Raw genomic sequence first — 21763 nt, 5'->3', positions numbered from 1 at the left:
AAGAGTTTTATAGTATCTGGTCTCACATTTAGGTCTTTAATCCATTTGGGGTTTATTTTTGTTTATGGTGTTAAAGAATGTTTTAATTTCATTCTTTTACATGTAGTTGTCCAGTTTTCCCAGCACCATTTATTGAAGAGGCTGTCTTTCCTCCATTGTACAGTTTTGCCTCCTTTGTCATAGATTAATTGACCATAAATGTGTGGGTTTATTTCTGGGCTTTCTATCCTGTTCCACTGATCTATATTTCTATTTTTGTTCCAGTACCACACTGTTTTGATGACTATACCATTGTAGTATAGTCTGGAGTCAGGGAGCCTGATTCCTCCAGCTCCATTTTTCTTTCTCACGATTGTTTAAGCTATTCAGGGTCCTTTGTTCTCCACACAAATTTTAAGATTTTTTGTTCTGTTTCTATGAAAAATGCCATTGGTAATTTCATAGGGATTGCATTGAATCTGTAGATTGCTTTGGGTAGTATAGTCATTTTGACAATATTGATTCTTCTAATCCAAGATCATGGTATATATTTCCGTCTGTTTGTGTTGCCTTCGATTTCTTTCATAAGCATCTTACAGTTTTCAGGGTACAAGTCTTCTGTCTCCTTAGGTAGGTTTATTCCGAGGTATTTTATTCTTTTTGATGCAATGGTAAATGGGATTGTTTCTCGAATTTCTCTTTCTGATCTTTTGTTGTTAGTGTATAGAAATGCAACAGAATTCTGTGTATTAATTTTGTAATCTGCAATGTTACCAAATTCACTGATGGGCTCCAGTAGTTTTCTAGTAGCATCTTTAGGATTTTCTATGTATACTATCATGTCATCTGCAAAAGGTGACAGTTTAACTTCTTCTTTTCCAATTTGAATTCCTTTTATTTCTTTTTCTTCTCTAATTGCTGTAGCTAGGACTTCCAAAACTATGTTGAATAAAAGTGGCAAGAGTGGACATCCTTGTTTTGCTCCTGATCTTAGAGGGAATGCTTTCAGCTTTTCACCACTGAGTATGATGTTAGCTGTAGGTTTGCCATATAAGGCCTTTATTATGTTGAGGTATGTTCCCTCTAGGTCCACTTTCTGGAGAGTTTTTATCATAAATAGGTGTTGAATTTTGTCAAAAGCTTTTTCGGCATCTATTGAGATGATCATATGGTTTTTATTCTTCAATTTGTTGATGTGGTGTATCACAATGATTGATTTGAAGATACTGAAAAATCCTTGCATCCCTGAGATAAATCCCACTTGATCATGGTGTATGATCCCTTTAATATATTGTTGGATTCAGATTGCTAGTATTTTGTTGAGAATTTTTGCATATATGCTCATCAGTGATATTGGCCTGTAATTTTCTTTTTCTGTAGTATCTTTGAGAAACTCATTCTATGAGGCCATCATCACCCCGATACTAAAACCAGACAAAGATATCACAAAATAAGAAAATTAAAGGCCAATATCACTGATAAACATAAATGCAATTAGTAATTCTTATAGCGAGCTTTCATGCATCAGCTTTCCCCTTCCTCTCTTTTCTGGTTTTAAAATTTTTTAATTATATTTAAACAAAAATTTAAGTTGCTTTCACTTTTGTTGATAACTTTTTTTTATTGAACTACTTAACACAGGCATATTTTCTTCTCTTTGTCCTTCAGTACTTGCTTTACTGTTTATTGTTTTTCTTGCTGCTGTTATTTTGTTTGGTCTGGTTGGACTTGGATGTTTAAAGTCTAAGCTAGTAGTTTTCCAAGTAGAATGCCCATTAAGCTGATTTAGATTATTTAGCAAGAAAACTAAAGAGCAGTGTATAAATAAAAATAGAGGAGATAATACTGATATGTCGAATGGAATAAACCATTTTCTAAGAATTAAATTCTCTTAAGCTTAAAAGATACACAGTATTTATTGATCATATATAGATCCTCAAGAGTTATATCTCTTTTTAGAGTTGAGTTATAATCTCTTTTTAGAGTTATCATAATGAAAATATAGAGTTAGGAAAGTACCCTTATGGATGGCATTTAAAAACAATATGAATACATGAATCCATAAGGAAACTACATGCTAAATCAAAGGGGGTAAATAAGGAAGACAACATTTACTTTATATCACACTACTTGGTACTAGGTTAATATTTTAGGATAAACATAAGATATATCTTAGACTTTATTAACCAACAAGTCCATTTTATGTTATAACATTTGAAAATATAACACAAGAGAAATATTTTTGCAACTAAAGTTAAATTCCTAGGCAAATAGCAATTACGTAAGCATCAATACATCATATTATCACGTGCAACTTTGCTGTATTGTGTTATCACTTTGTTTAACAACAGTACCAAAAATGAGAGCATTGAAAAATATGGGGAAGAATGAAAAATATATATACCTCAATTAAAAAGCAGATAGACAAATTTACATGTGAGCTTTTCTTCATACTTTTATCTGCCTCTCCCACCCGCTTCCATCTGGATCTCTCAAATTCACTTCAGAATCACTAAATTAAGTAATTGTGGTGATTAAAATTTGCTTAAAAGTGTGCTGAAACTCTACCTACACTAATGTTTAGATTTGTGAAAATCTATTCATCAGTCATGTGAAAGAGCTGTAAAAAAAATCTTCCTAAGGTGTATATCTTATTATATTGTAAATATACTAACAGAGTATGCTCAGTTATAAATACTTATTTAATAATAATGATTATCATTTATGTATAGAGAAACTAAAAAATGAGGTATTTTAACTTTAAATTCTCACTTCAGAGCATAGAGATTTAAATGAGACTGTGTATAAGAGATAATATAATTTTAAAATACAATTTTGATAATTTTAGAAGAAATTCAGGAGGACACAAACCAGAAACTTATGTGCATACAAATAAAGAAAAAAAATTTAAATGTTTTAGGAGATCGTCCACCTGCTTATATCTTGTGTCAAGAGCTAGGTTTTAGTGTATAAATTATGCTTTTTATTATATGCAAGTGTCTCTTTTGTGTGCTAAAACTATAGCTTTATTTAATTTTATTTTTATATAATTTTCAATAGATTTCCAAATCTATTGCCTGTTAAATTTGTTTCTTGGTATATTTAATGCATATATTTAGTTAGTATGTTATAGTGCTAACTGACTGGCTCAGTACTAAGAATATTTAAAGCATAATTTAAATTTAAATAACTTAAAACTGAAATATCTCATATATTGATTTGAGCATATTAATTCATTATGCTTACATAAAATATAGTGTTTTATAGTAAAGATGATGGTATTAGAGTAGCAAAAGAGTGATGTTTATTTGACCTATATAAATTCTAGAAGATATTTAATGTGATTTTACTATTCAGAGCTATCATGGAGTTGATTTTGTTATTCAGAGCTATCACAGATATAAAAGGTTAATCAAAAGAAGGAATAATAATTATATAATGATAAAGTGGTCAATCCAGCAAGAAGATATAACATTTGCAAAAATCTGTACATCCAACATAGGAGCACATAAATATGTGAAGCAAATATTAACAGACTTGAAGGGAGAAATAGACAGCAATATAATATTAGTAGGGGACTTCAATACCCCACTTTCAATAATGGATAGATCATCCAGACAGAAAGTCAATAAGAAAACTTTCGACAAACTACACATTAAATCAGATGGACTTAACACACATTTACAGAGCATTCTATCCAACAGCAGCAGAATATAGAATCTTCTGAAGCACACACTGAACATTCTCCAGGACAGATCATACGTTAGGCCACAAAGCAAGTCTTTAAAAAGTTAAGTATATTGAAATATCAAGCATCTTTTCTGAGCACAATGGTATCAAACTAGAAATCAATTACAAGAAGAAAACTGGAAAACTCATGAATATATGAAGATTAAGCAACATGTGACTAAACAACAAATGGTTCAAAGAAGAAATCAAAATAGAATTTAAAAATATCTTGAGACAAAAGAAAGTGGAAATACAACATACCAGAACTTATGAGATGAAGCAAAAGCAGTTCTAGGAGGAAAGTTTCTAGTAATAAGTGCCTACACTAAGAAAAAAGAAAAAGTTCAAATAAACAACCCAACTTTACACCACAAGGAACAAGCACAAATTTAGTAGAAAAATGAAAATAACAAAATCAGAGCAGAAATAAATAGAGAATAGAAAACCAATAGAAAAGATCAATGAAACTAAGACCTATTTTTTTGATAAGATAAACAAAATAGACAAAACTTTAGCTAGGCTTACTAAGAAAAAAAGGGAGGGAACACAAGTAAATAATATTAGAAATGAAAAGGGAGACATTACAACTGATATCATAGAAATACAAAAGAACATTGACTATTATGAACAATTATACACCAACAAATTAGACAACCTATAAGAAATGAATAAATTCCTAGAAACAGATGATTTACCAAGACGTAATCAATAAGAATTAGAAGATCTGAACACCAATTACCAGTAAGGAGATTGAATCAGTAATCAAAAACCTCCCCAAAATGGAAAGTTCAGGATCATATGGCTTTGCTTGTTAGCTCTACCAAATATTTGAAGAACAATTAACACCAAACCTTCTCAAACTCCTCTCAAAACAGAAGAGAAAGAAAGACTCCCAAGCTCATTTTATGAGGCTAGCATTACCCTGATACCAAAAGTAGGCAAGGACACCCCAAGAAAAGAAAATTACAGGCCATTATATCTGATAAATATAGATACAAAAATCCTCAACAAAATATTAGCAAACCAGATTCAACAATACATTAAAAGAATCAGACAGTATAACCAAGTGGGATTTATTCCAGGAACGCAAGGATGGTTCAGCATCTGCAAATTAACCAACGTGATATACCACATTAACAAAATGCAGGATAAAAAACATGATTATCTCAATAGATGCAGAAAAAGCAATTGACAAATTTCATCACTGTTTCATGATAAAAACTCTCAACAAACTGGCAATTGACAGAACACAACATATGACCAGCCCACAGCTAACATCATACTCAACAGTGAAAAACTGAAAGCTTTTCCTCTAAGATCAGGAACCAGAAAAGGATGTTTACTCTCGCCTCTTTTATTCAACATAGTGCTTGCTAGCTACAACAATTAGACAAGAAAAAGACAAACAAACAAACAAACAAAAAACTGGAATCACCAAATTGGGAAGAAAAAATAAAACTGTCATTATTTGCTGATGGTATATTATATATAGAAAATTCTAAAGACTCCACCAAAAAAGTGCTAGAACTGAAACAAATTTAGTAAATTTGCAGGATACAAAGTTAATATACAAAAATCAGTTGAGGTTCTATACACTAACAATAAAGTATCAGAAAAAGAAACTAATTTATAATTGCATCAAAAAGAATAAAGTACCTAGGGATAAATTTAACCAGAAGATGAAAGTTCTTTGCACTGAAAACTATAAGACATTAATAAAAGAAATTGAAGAATGCACAAATGGAAATACAACTGACCTTTGAACAACATGAGTTTGAACTGCAGGGATCCACTTATTTGTGGATTCTTTTTCAATAAATACATACTACAGTACTACCCAATCCACAGTTGGCTGAATTTGCAGATGTAGAACTGCAGATACGCAGGGCCAACTGTAATTTATACGTGAGTTTTTAATTGCTCAGGGGTTGGTGACTTTAACCCTCGTATTAGTCAAGGGTCAACTACATATCCCATGTTCATTAATTGGAGGAATTATTATTGTTAAAATGTCCATACTCCCCCAAACAACCTACAAATTCAATGCAATCCTTACCAAAATTCCAATGACATTTTCACAGTAATATAAAAAAAAATCCTAAAGTTTATATGGAACCACAAAAGACTCCAAATAGCCAAAGCAATCTTGAGATAGAATAACAAAGCTGCAGTACCACACGTCCTGATTTCAAACTATATTACAAAGCTCTAGTAATCAAAACAGTTTAGTATTGGCATAAAAAAAGACGCAAAGATCCATATAACAGAATAGAGAGTCCAGAAATAAACCCATGCATATATGGTCAATTAATTTCCAACAATGGAGCCAAGAATATATAATGAGGAAAGGATAGGTTCTTCAATAAATGATGTTAGAAAAACTGGACAGCCACATAAAAAAATAATGGAACTGGACTCCCATCTTACACCATATACAAAAATCAACTCAAAATACATTAAAGCCTTGAACATAAGACCTGAATCCATAAAACTCCTAGAAAAAAATAGGGGGTAAGCACTTTGACATTGGTCTTGACAACAATATTTTGAATTTGAAACCAAAAGCAAAGTCAAGAAATGCAAAAATAAGTGGGACTACATCCAACTGAAAAACTTCTGCGCAACAGAAGGAAACAATCAAAAAATGAAAACCATCAAAAAATGAAAAGGCAACCTATGGAATAAAAGAAAATATTTACAAATCATAGTTATAATAAGGGGTTAATTTCCAAAATACATAAAATCCTCATAACTTAATGGCAAAAGAGCAGACAAGCTGATTGAAAAATAGGCAGAGGAACTGAATAGACATTTTCTGATGAAAACATATAAATGGGCAATAGGTACCTGAAAAATGCTCAATACCGCTAATCATCAGAGAAATGAAAATCAAAACTACATTGAAATATCCCCTTATACCTATTAAAATGACTATCATTAAAAGGAAGAAAGGTAACAAGTGTTGGGGAGGATGTGCAGAAAAAGAAACCCACATTTACTTTTCTTGGGAATGTAAATTAGTGTAGCCACTTTGGAAAATAGTATGGAGATTCCTCAAAAAATTTAAAAATAGACCTAACATATGATCTAGCAATTCCACTTCTGGGTATATATCCAAAGGAAATGAAAACAGGATATCAAGAGACATCTATACTCCCATGTTCATTCCAGATAATACGGAAACAACCTAAGTGTTCATCAACAAATGAATGGATAAGGAAAACAGTAAAATAATAAATTCCTATCTCTTGATAGTAACAAAAGACTACAACCTAATTTGGCTATATTCTTTATCTTGGATATTTTTAAAAAATTGAAACAAAAGTTATCTGATGTAATTTCATAATTTTTAGCTTCATTTTAAATTGACTACTTTTGCTAGTGTCTAAGATTTAGACATGTCAAGCTCAGTGAAGTCATAAGATATTTGTTCCTTTTTTTTTTTTTTTTTTTTTGCGGTACGCGGGCCTCTCACTGTTGCGGAGCACAGGCTCCGGACGCGCAGGCTCAGCCGCTCCGCAGCATGTGGGATCTTCCCAGACCGGGGCACGAACCCGTGTACCCTGCATCGGCAGGCAGACTCTCAACCACTGCGCCACCAGGGAAGCCCTATTTGTTCCATTTTAATGAAAAATTCTACAATTATAAACAAGCATGATTACATTTTTAGAAGTTTTATCTACCAGCTAATAATATAACATGCATTAGTCTTGTTACTTTGCACTGTAAAATAACCTAAAATAGACTTTTCTCTATTAACACAGATATGGCTTTTTGAATATGTCATGCAACCTGAGAACATGTGATTCAGCTTTTGTTTTGGTTCTATTTTCTGAAATTCAAGAGCAAGTCTTTTTGCCTCTGAAAAATCTCCTACCTCTCCTGTAATTATCTAAGACGGTTGCAATGATATTTTACATCAGTGGTTCTACATAAAACTAAATATAAAATTATGGTGGAGATAATTAATTTTTCTGTATCACTTAATCAGGGTCATTAAGGCTTAACACTGCTCTTAAACTGCTAAAAATAATAGCATGATTTCAAATGAGTTTTATACTTTGGTAATAACATAGATCATGTTCAAAAGATAGTTGCTCAAGTCCATTCTCTAGTAGGTCTGTGTCTTTATTCCTGTCTTACCCCTAGGTTCTTCATGACATTTTTTTCCTTAGATTCCATATATATGTGTTAGCATAAGGTATTTGTCTTTCTCTTTCTGACTTACTTCACCCTGTATGACAGACTCTAGGTCCATCCACCTCAGGATATGGGGAGGGGGAAGGGTAAGCTGTGACAAAGTGAGAGAGTGGCATGGACACATATACACTACCAAACGTAAAATAGCTAGTGGGAAGCAGCCGCATAGCTCGGTGCTTTGTGACCACCTAGAGGGGTGGGATAGGGAGGGTGGAGGGAGACACAAGAGGGAAGAGATATGGGAACATATGTATAACTGATTCACTTTGTTATAAAGCAGAAATTAACACACCATTGTAAAGCAATTATACTCCAATAAAGATGTTAAAAAAAAAGATAGTTGCAATTATTACAAGAGTTATTTTATGGTTTAATTCTTACACCTGATCTTCAAAACATACTCCATATATACTCTGTTAATATGGATATCACTTTTAATAATGTTGTTTTCCCATTACTAGTTTTTGGGAAGAGTTAACTTCATACAAATAAATAATGTGTCATGACAATAATTTATAAAAATTTCTCTTAGATTAACTCTTAAGATCACCTAACGATAAAGGCACAATAGCAATAAACTTTTTGATTTTGTGTTCTAACCTCAGAAAAACAGCTTGAGAGGCTATTATGCAAACCATACAATCTAAGTTCACTAAAATTAAAAATAAGATGGAAATTTTATGATAAAGCCACATGCTAACTTTTGGAATTATTTCAGTATTTTCATACTTTTTTCCTTCACATATGCATGGTATTATTATGTATTTCTTTAAAAATGTCTCACACAGTTTTTCCTAAGAGAAATAAATGCCATAACATTGTTGGTTATCATCACTTCACATTATAAGGTACTATACTTCAAGAATTCTAATGTTTTTCATTCACTCAATTGGAATTTTATCCTTCAAAGTTACATCACAAAGTTACATTACAAAGAATGCAACCAAAATTAATTTATATGACAAAATCTTTGGTTAATTCTGAAATACTCTCATGCTATTTTTACTTTTTTTTTTTTTTAATTTCTTCGAATTTGCTGTAACAAGAGTCAGTCTTTCTACTAGAAAATCAAGTCACCTTCAGTTATAGCTACCGAGCAAATCAAGTATGCAGAGCAGTGGAGTAGAGAAGAACGATCCACCCTGAATCTGCATGGTATCCATCCTATTATACAACATATGAAATCTTCTAGACTATTTATAAATGCCTCTCAAATTAAGCTTTTGATTTGTGTATGTACTTATTTGTTTAAGAAAGGGTATAATGGCCTCTAGTGGTACAGAAAAAAAACACCAATGCTTACATCTTCAATGCAATAATAAAAATATTTTGTAATTAAAATAAAATTTATGAAGCTCATGCACAAGTTGTTCATGTTGCATTGTAATTTTTGAAATAATTACCCTCAATTCATTTATGCAAATAAACACTTAGTAAGATACACTCAATTGTTACATACATAAAGCGCCTACTTAAGTATAGGTTATAAGGTTATTGAGCATGTTTCACTGTAGAGGCTAAAATATGTAACTCATATTTTATAACAAAGGAAACTCAGCCTTAAGAATTTGTATTTTAGGGCAATGTACTATACTGTAAGGACAAATGCCATTTTCACACCAAGTTTTCTGTCTCCTGAACGTAAAATCTCGATACCTATTTTATATCAGCACTCAATGTAATGGTGGGACATTTAAATATGGAATTTAAAGAATTAGCTCTTCAATAAAAATTGTGATGATATTTTATGAGAATTAATAAAAGAATGTGGAGTATTATAATGGCATGGATTTTTAATATAAAAGCACATGCAATTTTTTAAAAGGTTATAATTTTTAAAATTTGTTATTGTGTTTATAATGTACATCAGTCTTAATTTCAAACAATTTTTATAAAATGCAAGACTTATTTGGTAATTTTTATATTGGGCTTAATTGCTAACATTCTTTAGGTCTCATCAAATATACAAAGTAAAAACAGAGATTTCGTTGCTATCTTATTTAGGCGACTGAATTATTTTAATCATTGGATATTGTAAATGAAGCAAACTGGTGCCCATTTTCTCAGAAGTTTTCTTAGGAATAACTAAAGAAGGATTTCCACAGTTTTGTCAAGTTAGCATGAAACAATATTTGTTCCAACTTCCCCTCCCCTCTTCCTCTCTTTCCTTCTCTCCTCTCTTTACCTCCATTCATTCCTTCCTTTTGTGTTATGTCTAATATTTTTATTATTTTTAAATATACATGCATTAAAATTTATTGATTTTGGTGTAGAAGTCTATGAGTTTTAGTTCATGTATAGGTTTGTCTAATGACCACTATGATCAGGATACAGAAGAGATCCATCACCCCAAACACTCGTTTGTGTTGCATCTGTCATGAACACTCCCTCCAAACCTAACCTCTAACATCCACTGATCTCTGTCCCTACAGTGTTTCCTTCTCTAAAATATATAAAATGGCATCATATAGTTGGTGTTCTAAGCAGACTGTTTCTTTGTTCCTGATTTTCTGCCAAAATCTGTTTCTCAACACTTCTCCTTAATTTATTCCTTTCCAATACTTTATTTTCCAACTTCACACAATTTTGCTGAAAAAGAAAAGAAATTCTGACTAGTGCAAAGGAAATTATCGCAAATAATCTGTATATTAGAAACTAAAGGTTGTTAACTTTGGAATAATGACTTTTGGTTACTGCATGTCACATTTTAATTTATATGTTTAAACATAGAGTAGTCATAGTTTATACTACTTTTTATTATCGATTTCCATTTATATCATCTCATGTGCATTAACTGGTCATTAACAATTTGTAAATTTATTCCATAATTATTAATTGCTTATAAAAATGCAGATTCTGTGGTTCTGTTGTGAATAAGCATAGGTAAGACCTTCATGTACCCTGTAGCCCAGTATGAAATTTACACTTGACAATTTGTAAGTGTAAACAATTACAAATACAATATTTGTAAACAATACAAACATTGTAAACAATACAAAGACATTTTTCCCGAGGCATCTATTTTGTTTTTAATATTTTAATTACACATTATTATATTATAATTATTATTATATACCTATATCTATAAACTCAGATAAACCTTTTTAATTATTTTCTAAGGATTTTCAAGGAAAAAATAGTTGGGATAAAGGGTATAAATCTTTTACAGTTCTTGATAAATGCTTGAAAATTATTAATGAGAAAGCACCATCTGATAAATATTATGAGAACGTCCCTCTCACTGCATGCTAGCCAGGAATGAAAGTTAATAAATGAACTGTTTGCCAGCAAATTGTCTCTTGACCTTTTCATTATTTCTCTAATTATTTCTAGTGAGTTGAATTGGTCCCCCATTAAAAAAAAATTATTTCCTTTAATTGTCTGCTTAGATATTTTACACATTTTAATTGTAGTTCTCATAATTTTTATGTAGATTACTGAATAACAATGTTTTTAGTTGGTTGTTACATTTGTAACAAACACAGTTCCCATTAATCTGTCATTTTCACGATTTTAGCAACCCTGCTTAACTCATTTATAACGAACCTTGCTTAACTCATTTATAACAAATTTTAATCAACATATGAAATAGGAAATTGCTTTTATTAGTAGAATTAATCCTATACTGCCTAGTCTAATCATGTCATCAGTAAGTCATACAATTTAACATAGTTTTTTTTTTAATGTACTAATACCTTTTTTTTTTTTTTTTTACTTATTTTTGGCTGCATTGGGTCTTCGTTGCTACACGCGTGCGTGAGCTACTCTTCGTTGCAGTGCGCAAGCTTCTCATTGCGGTGGCTTCTCTTGTTGCGGAGCACGGGCTCTAGAGCGCAGGCTCAGTAGTTGTGGCACACGGGCCTAGTTGCTCTGCGGCATGTGGGATTTTCCCAGACCAGGTCTCGAACCTGTGTCCCCTGCATTGTCAAGAGGATTCTTAACCACTGCCCCACCAAGGAAGCCCTTTAACATAGTTTTTAATTAACATATTGAATATATGTAAGTCAGGGTCTTCTAAGAAGCAGATGCCAACACAGGATTAAAATGCACAGTTTTTATATTAGGAGAAATGTCCATGCGAGACAAACTAGGGAAGAAGCCAGGTAAGACTGGGAGAGCCTCAGACAGTGACATAAGCGTGATTCCAGGTTAAGGAGAGAAGGACAGACAGTTGGGAAGAAACTTCCTAGACTGTCACACAGTTTTAAGAAGTTTTGGCAAAGCACTTGTGGTGTTCTAGAATCCAAAAAAGACCTACCAGGCACTGTGCATCTTTCTCTGTGATAGAGGATGATGCAAGATTTAGCCCTTGTCTTTTATTTCGGAGGGAATGTGTTAGCACACTCCAGATCACTGGAACCTTAAAAATTTCATGGAAATGGTTTGCTTTTTTTTTTTTTTTTTTTTAAGTGTTCCAGGATTTTACTAGGGAAAATGTCTTGTCGAGAGCCACCAGTAAGACTGCAAAGCAAGTCACACCCTGAGGAAAGGAGAGGAAGAAAAGATGAGGTGAATGAGTCTTAGGCTACTGTGCAGTCTAAGAAAGGTCCAACAAGGCACTGGGGAGTGTTCAAGCCAAGATGAGCCTTCAGAAAAGACCTGTGAATCCTAGAAATGAATTCGCCTTGGTATCTCTGGCACGCTCCTTCTTAGACTGGAAAGCCTGGCTTTGGTGCAGATGTCTCAGCGGGTTTCAGAGTCCAGTGACTGGGGTCCTTGATCAGTGACACTCCCTGTAATTGCAGTCTGACAAGCACATACTCATGGACACCATAATCTATTTTACAGTATTAGCATGCATGTGTTTAATAGCAAAATATATATAACATGGACTATGGTGTCGGACAGAAATAAGATTAAATCCTATTTCTACCATCTTTAGCGGCAGGACCATAAATTAGATAAGTTACATCTCTGAGACTGTTTCCTCAGCTGAATAAGTGGATATAATAACACTGTACTACATGAGCAATAAATAAATAATATGTAAAATAGCTGGCTCTGAGTAGGTAAGCAAGATAAGTGTTATGCAATGTTAGCTCTAAGATTTTCTCTATCTGTAGAGTAAGGCTAAGATTATGATCAATCCTGAATCTGAATGTGGCTCAAATAGTTAAGAAAATGGCACCTTAGAAACCACATGCATAAATTTAAAGAAATAAGGGCTTTGGTTTCTGTAATTAGGAGTCCAAGTCTCAGACACAGATGCATACTATCGTCTTTATGGATGTGAATAATTCACTGATGACAAAGAGTTTTGGCTATAGGGAAAGCTATAGAATGAAGAGCTAAATCATTCAGGGAATTAACAGAAGTGTCAAGGCATTTTGAACCTATTCAGATATTAAAGCATTCTTAGAAGAACAAAATGAAAAAAAAATAAATAAAGCATTTCTACATGCCAGAAATACCAGCAGAATTATCAATGATATCTGAATTAAGATAACCTCACAGAGGGAATTTCCTGGCAGTCTAGTGGTTAGGACTCAGCGCTTCTACTGCAGGGGCCATGGGTTCAATCCATGATCAGGGAACTAAGATCCTGTAAGCTGCGCAGTGTGGCCAAAAAAAAGAGATAAGCACATAGATTGTATAGATACTTGTGATTTTAACTCTCTCTAAATTTTATTTTACAGTTAACTATGAATTCGTGAAATTTCTTGTACCTACATTCTAATTCAGTATATAAAGTAACATAGGGAAATGTATGTTGCACATTCACTTGTGGTACTTGTGTCTAGATCCACTTGGACTTAAAGTAAAGGCAAAGAAAAAAGACTAACCTCATCCATTACACATAACAGTTACAATAAACAAAAGATTAGGTAAAACAAAAATTACAGTGCCCAAGTACCTGAAGTATAGGAGGAATTTATCAAGAGGATTAATTCCCTCTAATGAAAAAACACTTTTCTTGAATAGCAGACTTTTAATGGTAACAAGTATAAATGGTTTAGAATGAAACATAGATATTCTGAGTAGAATATTTAGTAGCCTGCAGTGATTTGGTCAGTATAATTTTCAAATCATTTACCATTTAATATTGATACTCCTACCAAAATGATTCATGCAGGGAAAATGCTTGTGCTTTAGCTACAGTTGGATTTTCCAAGCTAACATCAATTAATTTATATAAAATGAAATCAGAGCTAATTATATTCATCTAGTTGTTTACTAAATGTTCTTTAATGTCTCTTGATTCTAGTAAGCTCTTATTGTATTCAATAAATTGAGTATTATGAAATCTGTTGGCACAGAGATTTTATAAAGAATTGATAGAATTGAGGAGATGAAGTTAAAAAGAGAAGGTAAAAATGTGCTACACTTCAATAATGTCTGAAGAAACTTTTACAGATATTGTAATTTTCAAATGTATAATATGTTTACAGATTTGCCCTGCATTTAGTCTGCCTTGTTTTATTTTGATTTTTGTTGAGTCTCCTGCCTGCTTGCTAAAAGCTAGAATGCTTTAGGCCCATGTACAGTTGAAAGCAGAGGCATCCTTGAGCTTTAAAGCATTGAACAAACTGGAAAATGCATCATACCACATACTGAAGTGAAAGAAGTCTGTGTTTTTGTGTTTTCCTTTTTAAATAAAAATTTTCAAAAGGTTAAAAAAAAAGAGACAAGGTTGATAAAAGGAAAAAAAAGGCATGTATCCCTTTCCCTGTTTGTGGACACAGAATTATGTTATATGCTCACTTTCAAATCCATCCCTATTATGAGTTATAATGTTTATCATCTGTTGGTTATATTGTAAATATTGGGTTGGCCAAAAAGTTCATTTGGTTTTTTTCCCATAAGATGGCTCTAGTAGCGCTTAGTTGTCTTTAACTTCATTCAAAACAATTCTGTTAGACTGCATTGTGACAACTGTCATATCAGTGTGCATTAAAAAAAAGCTTATCAAAATTGGTGAATTTTTGTGTAATCATTTTAATATTGAAGATGGAAGAAAAAAGCAACATTTTCAGCAAATTATGCTCTATTATTTCAAGAAAGGTAAAAAAAGCAACTGAAACACAAAAAAAAGATTGGTGTAGTGCATGGAGAAGGTGCTGTGACTGATCAAATGTTTCAAAAGTGGTTTGAGAAGTTTCGTGCTGGAGATTTTTCGCTGGATGATGCTCCACAGCCAGGTAGGCCAGTTGATAGTAATCAAATGGAGACATTAATTGAGAACAATCAACATTATACCATGCGGGAGACTGCAGACATACTCAAAATATCCAAATCAAGCATTGAACATCATTTGAATCAGCTTGGTTATGTGAATCACTTTGATGTTTGGGTTCCACATTAGTTAAGTGAAAAAAATCTTCTTGACCGTATTTCCACACGCGATTCTCTACTGAAACATAACGAAAACGTTCGTTTTTAAAACAAATCGTGATGGGCCATCAAAAGTGGACACCGTACAGTAATGTGGAACTGAAGAGATAGTGGAGATAGAGATCACCACCAACCACACCAAAGGCCGGTCTTCATCCAAAGAAAGTGATGTTGTGTATACGGTGGGACTGGAAGGGAGGTCCTCTATTATGGGCTCCTTCCAGAAAACCAAACAATTAATTCCAACAACTACTGTTCCCAATTAGACCAACTGAAAGCAGCATTTGATGAAAAGCTCCCGGAAATAGTCAACAGAAAGCACATAGTCTTCCATTAGGATAATGTAAGACCACATGTTTCTTTGATGACCAGGCAAAAACTGTTACAGCTTGGCTGGGAAGTTCTGATTCACCATCTGCCGTATTCACCAGACATTGCACTTTCGGATCTCCATTTATTTCGGTCTTTACGAAATTCTCATAATGGAAAAAATTTCGATTCCCTGGAAGACTGTAAAAGGCACCTGGAACAGTTCTTTGCTCAAAAAGATAAAAAGTTTTGGGAAGATGGAATTATGAAGTTGCCTTAAAAATGGCAGAAGGTAGTGGAACAAAACAGTGAATGCATTGTTCAATAAAATTCTTGGTGAAAATGAAAAATGTGTCTTTTATTTTTACTTTAAAAACCGAAGGAAATTTTTGGCCAATCCAGTTTTTCAGTGTGCTAGTTCTGTTTTTATTTTTCCTCATAACTGAAAAATATTATTTCTCATTACAAGCTTTCATATATGTCTGAATTTTTTTCTCTAAATACTTAATTTTTATACTTTGGCTGGTTGTGATCTTTATTTGTTGGGTAAAAAATTTTAAATATTTTTCAAAGTACATATACTGGGTCTTCTTTTAAAGGAGAAAATCCAATAAATGATTTTTTTATCTTCCATAAAAAAGTCAGTAGGTTTGAGGAATGGGTTCTGATATTCCTGTGTCCCATTATCAGATTCCCCTAATTCATTTTTTAAATATATTTGACATATAACATTGTGCCAATATAATGTGTATAACATGTTAAATTGATACATTAATACATTGTGATGTGATTACCACTGTAGTGATAATTAGAACCTTTACTGAATTACATAATTATCATTTCTTTTTAGTGGTTTAAAACATTAAGTTCTAGTGTCTTAGCACATCTAGTGATTATAATACAATATTGTTCTTTATATTTATGATACTGTTCACTAGATCTCTAGGACTTATTTACCACTCAATGCCAAGTTTGTACACTTAAACAGCAAATGTTCTATCCACCCACCACCGTCCCCTGTAACCACCATTTGGCTCTCTGTTTTTATGAGTTTGGCATTTTTAGATTCCACATATAAATGATATTGTACAGTATTTTTTTCTCTGTCTGAATTATCTCACTTAGCATAATGTGCTCAAGGTCCATCCATGTTATTGGGAAAGGCAGGATGTCTTTCTTTCTCATGGCTAAATAATATTCCAATGTATATAGAGTGGACACTTGAACAACATGGGTTTGAACTTCCTGGGTCCACTTATAAGAGGATTCTATTTCCACTAAATATATTCATACTACATGATCCAAGTTTGGTTGAACCCCAGGATATGGAACCATGGAAATGGAGGGCTATCTATAAAGTTATACTCCACTTATCCATTGTGGGGAGGGTTGGCATATACACCACCATCTTTTATCTGTTCATCTGTTGATGGGCATTTAGGTTGTTTCCATATCTTGGATATTGTAAAAATTGCTGCAATAAACATGGGAATGAATATATCTCTTAGATATCCTGTTTTCATTTTCTTTGAGTATATACCCAGAAGTAAAACTGCTGGACCATATGGAAGTTCTATTTTTAATTCTTGAGGAACCTCCATGTCATTTTCCATAGTGGCTGCACCAATTTACATTCCCACCAAGAGTGTACAAGGGTTCCCTTTTAGTCACATCCTCACCAAGACTTGTTATCTCTTGTCTTCTTAATGACAGCTATTCTAACAGGTATGAGGTTATATCTCATTGTTGTTTTGATGTGTATTTCCCTGAGGATTAGTGATATTTTCATCTTTTCACGTACCCATTGGCCATTTGGATATCTTCTTTGGACATATGTCTATTTAGTTCCTCTGCTCATTTTTTAATTGGATTTTTTGTTGTTATTGAGTTGTATAAGTGCTTTACATATTTTGGTTATTAACCCCTTAGCTGAAATACGATTTGCAAAAGCTTTCTCTCATTCTGCATGATTTTTTGTTGTTGTTTCTTTTGCTGTATAGAAGCTTCTAAGTTTGGTGTGCTCCCATTTGTTGAAGTTTGCTTTTGTTGTTTTTGCTTTTGGTGTCATATCCAAAAAATCACTGCCAAGATCAATGTCAAGGAGCTTCCTCCTATTCCCTGTATTCTTGAACACAAGTCAGCTCTATGACTTTTGCTAAGACTGACTACTCTCATGGGGACAGGAGAGATGAAAAAACAAATGGAGGAAAGAGGGTCCAGAAAACAATGTAAGGCCCAAATGTACATGACAAAAAATAAGATGACTTCCAGCAATATTTCATAGTCTTTCAGTAAGGACAGACATGTGGTCCTTCACTTTCTTATTGAGAAAAGCTAGATAAACTTGGTGAAAAGAGAAGTTGAAAAGACTGAGTTTCCATATAGTGCGTACTCACCCTATCAATCCCATGAAAGAAGCAAAATGTCAAGCAGGACAGCCTTGTGATTAAAGGTTCGGTCTAATGAAAACAATCATAAACATCATGTGGAACAAAAATATCATTCTCTAGGGTAGAATAGATGACTGTCCCAAACCCTAACAGTCAGTGCTCTGCTGTGGTTGGGTCATCAGAATTATTAGAGATCAGTCATCCTTAATCAGAAATTCAGCATATTTAATAAACAAAGAGAAACAGCATCACTGAGCACTAACTATATGTGAGTAGTTCTTTTGTACTTTTTCAAGGTATGATTTCTTCCAAAATAGAAATGGAAGCCACTTGTGAATAGTCATGGCAGGCCCAAAGAGTAACAGACAAGTAATTACTAAGACAGTTGTATAAGAATGACTTCACGCTTGCTTCAACAGAACATATACTAAAAATTGGAACGATACAGAGAAGATCAGCATGGCACTTGCGCAAGGATGATATGCAAATTCACAAAGCATTCCATATGTTTGGAGTTTGGGATTAACATATACACACTGCTATACATAAAACAGATAACCAACAAGGACCTACTGTAGAGCACAGGGAACTATACTCAATATTTTGTAACAACCTATATGGAAAAGGATCTGAAAAAGAAAAAATATTTATAAATATACACACACACATATATAACTGAGTCACTTTGCTGTACACCTGAAACTAACACAACATTGTAAATCAACCATACTTCCATTAAAAAAAAAAGAATAGCCTCAATGGCCTCAGCATTTATCTTTTAAGAAGTGACTCACAATGAGCGCTGACAAACAGATTATCTGTTCATAAACAATAAGAGATTTTGTGTTGATTATTTAAGTTTACATCCAAGACAGTTGCAAGTTAACCATTTAATTTTAGAAAATACCCCCTTTAGGCTTAACTATATTCCCTTTTCATTTATTAGTTCTGTAACTGACTGAATAGAAATAACGTAAGTATTTACTTCTCCTGATTTCATTCACATGGTCAGTTGCCTTTGTAAAAATGAATCTTACCAAATCAAAAAACACTGCACTGACAAGCTGTGAGCAATGACAATAATTTCACTAATGCAGTTGCCAAGTACACTAATTATCCTAATGATGGTTCAGTCGCCTGATAATCACATCCCCCAAGGATCATATACAGTCAACCCACACAGCTGCAGAGTCCTCTCCAGGCTCATTTTGCTTATTCCTGTCTCAGTAAAAACCACATAATATTACTTTATTAGCATAAAATAATCATCATAGCTGAACATGAGCTGAACAGACAGAGAGCTAGACTGCTGAAGGGTAATCGAGGAGACTCCTACATGAGGTGCTTAGTCCTGTCATTCATTTCTCCAACGCCTGATAGAGCCATAATTTAGACCAGAAATCTGCTTCCATCTAAAGTAATGGTGTGGATTTTGAAGGGATAAAAATACTTAAGTGATCTATTTTCCTAAATCAATGGGCACACTGATTGATAAAAATATTTTGAAATTCTAAGTGATGTCTTTATAGGTTTGCTGGAAATTTTTTTTCTTTCCTTCCTGAATTCTCAAGTAGTGACCCAAAATGGCTTTCACAAGTCTATCGAATTTTAAAGTCTAATTTGCAATAAAAGAGTATTTATCTTATCACAGAGTTAAGAAAGCACCACTTGGATTTGGGGAAAGGAGACTTAATGGTTATTTATTCCACGTTCAATCATTTTGCAAAGATTTTTTTTATACTTTAAATTTCTTGATTAGACTTTTTCAAGAACTGGGAAGGGTTTGAGATTTTGCCAGCTGTGTGCTAACAAGTTAGTCTGTCACAGTTTAACAGATGCAGAAAAAGAGGTTCCAGGTTAGGGACAAAAGATTTTGCTGTTCATGGCACAGCATATAGCATAAGCTGCATGTTTGCATTAGTTCCCTTTGTCCCCTGTGTCTTATGGGGCAATGTGGAGCCATGTGTGTGCATGCTGCCCACACAGGTGGTTTGTATCACAACTGAGAAATATAAGGTTAGGAAACCCCAATCTTTTAAAGAATCTACTAGAAACCTGCCTCATGTTTACTCTGAAGGGACGGATTGTCTTTATTATCCTGGACAGCAATCAAACCTGCTATCTGCCCTACAGGAAGAAACTATCCCTATTTTCAGCCTTGAAAATGTAGTTCAGAAAAATATAGCAGAGTAAAGTCTCTGCTTGTAAGATGTGTAGAGACGCAGGAGACGAATGGAAATGATCTCCCAACAGATTTTCCAAGTTTATAATCTGATAAATAATTTTCAAAAACTGCCACTCTCCAGATATGCTTTATTTTGTTATTATTTACAACTTTCCTTTTGTTTTCATTTGTTTGTTTTGAGTGGAATGCTAACATAGAACAAAAGGAAATAAGAACAGAGCAGGTATGTAAGATTGGGTTCTCCAAATATAGATGCCGACAGAATTATACATGCAAGATATTTGTTGGGAGTAAAGGATTTATAGATAAAGGGGAAAGGAAGCAGTTTTGGGCCAAGAGAACTTTCAGAAAACTATACAAATCTGGCTCTTGTAAAAGGGAAGAGGGAGGTAAAGGAGGGCTGGACAGAACTGCAGTGAAATTCTGGGAAACTTACAATCCCAAGAGGAGTCTCAGAGTACCCATGTGATTTCAGTCATTGACTGAAGAGAGCATGGGCTTCGTTTATATGCTGTCAGATCCCGAATATCTAGCAGGTATAGTTTGTCAGCTAAATATACTCCTAGAAACAAGTTCTCTCTTGAGAGATCTCATCAGAGCATTCACAGAACTGCTGTAACAAGGATAGTAAAACTTGCAAGGGTAGTTAAAAGCCACAGTTTATTCCTGTCTGGAATGTCCTCTGTTTCATACACGTTTCAAAGGTTTCCACCCTGGAAGTTATTATTAAAGCTAAGTAATCTTACGTTTTGCAATTGGAGAATAAGATATAAATCCACAGCTCCCTGTGATATAACATAAAAATTGACAGGCAGAAGCAAAATGAACAAAAGAGATTTCAGAGTTATAGCGTAGAACAGAGCAAACATTTTCTTTAAAAAACTTGATAGTAAATATGTTTAGCTTTCATATCACACTCTCTGTCACAACTACCCCACTCTGCCTTTGTAGTATGAAAGCAGCCATAGACATATAATCAAATGGGACTGACTGTGTACTAATGAAATTTTTTCCAAAAACATTGGTGGGCCAGATTTGGTCCATAGACCATCGTTTGCCAACTACTGATGTAGAATAATGTACTATCTGTTCTGCACATAGAAATGGACCAACAGATGACAATTCCCATCTAGAAAGTATGGAAGCCAAACATTGGAGATATACATTTTCTCTGAAAAATTATAATATTGGCTATTAAAGAAAGCATCTTTAGAACACACAAACATCCACTGTTGTATGAAATTCTTCTGTGCTTTCGGAGCACAGAAGATGATTCAGGTAAAGGTCATGTAGTCATTTATACTTCAATAGAACAAGTAAGCATATGGAGGGTTGGCAAAGGGCTGGAGAAATGAAGAGGTTATATATAAATGTAGCCCAATATTTTCTATTTTTAGCACATCCTGTATTGAAATGAAGATATTTAATAGAAAAAAACAATTTACATGTACTTATTGGTATACAAATTTGAGACAGAACCTAGAAAACAGCATCAGTGATAATAAGGTATAGAAGTTTTCATTTTGTTCTCAAGCAAAAAATAAATTAAAAAAAAGAGTCACTGGTTACCCAAGTAAATATACAATCCTTTGATTTAGTTTGTGTTCTCCTAAAACATCACCTAATGCTGATGTAGGTG

General features: G+C 33.4%; 1 non-coding gene across 1 annotated transcript; it reads left to right on the top strand.

The window, feature by feature from the left end:
• The first annotated feature begins 18344 nt into the window (after positions 1 to 18344).
• LOC115801972 (U6 spliceosomal RNA) lies at positions 18345 to 18450 on the top strand. The gene has a single exon (XR_004022349.1). It is a non-coding gene; the product is annotated as a U6 spliceosomal RNA (small nuclear RNA).
• The last annotated feature ends 3313 nt before the right edge of the window (positions 18451 to 21763 follow it).

This window comes from Delphinapterus leucas, chromosome 5 (genome assembly GCF_059928025.1).
Source record: "Delphinapterus leucas isolate spDelLeu-1000000601 "Yukka" chromosome 5, BTC_Dleu_Yukka2, whole genome shotgun sequence".
Lineage (NCBI taxonomy): Eukaryota > Metazoa > Chordata > Mammalia > Artiodactyla > Monodontidae > Delphinapterus > Delphinapterus leucas.
Note: the sequence above shows the minus strand (reverse complement) of the source record. Positions and strands in the feature narration are given on the sequence as shown.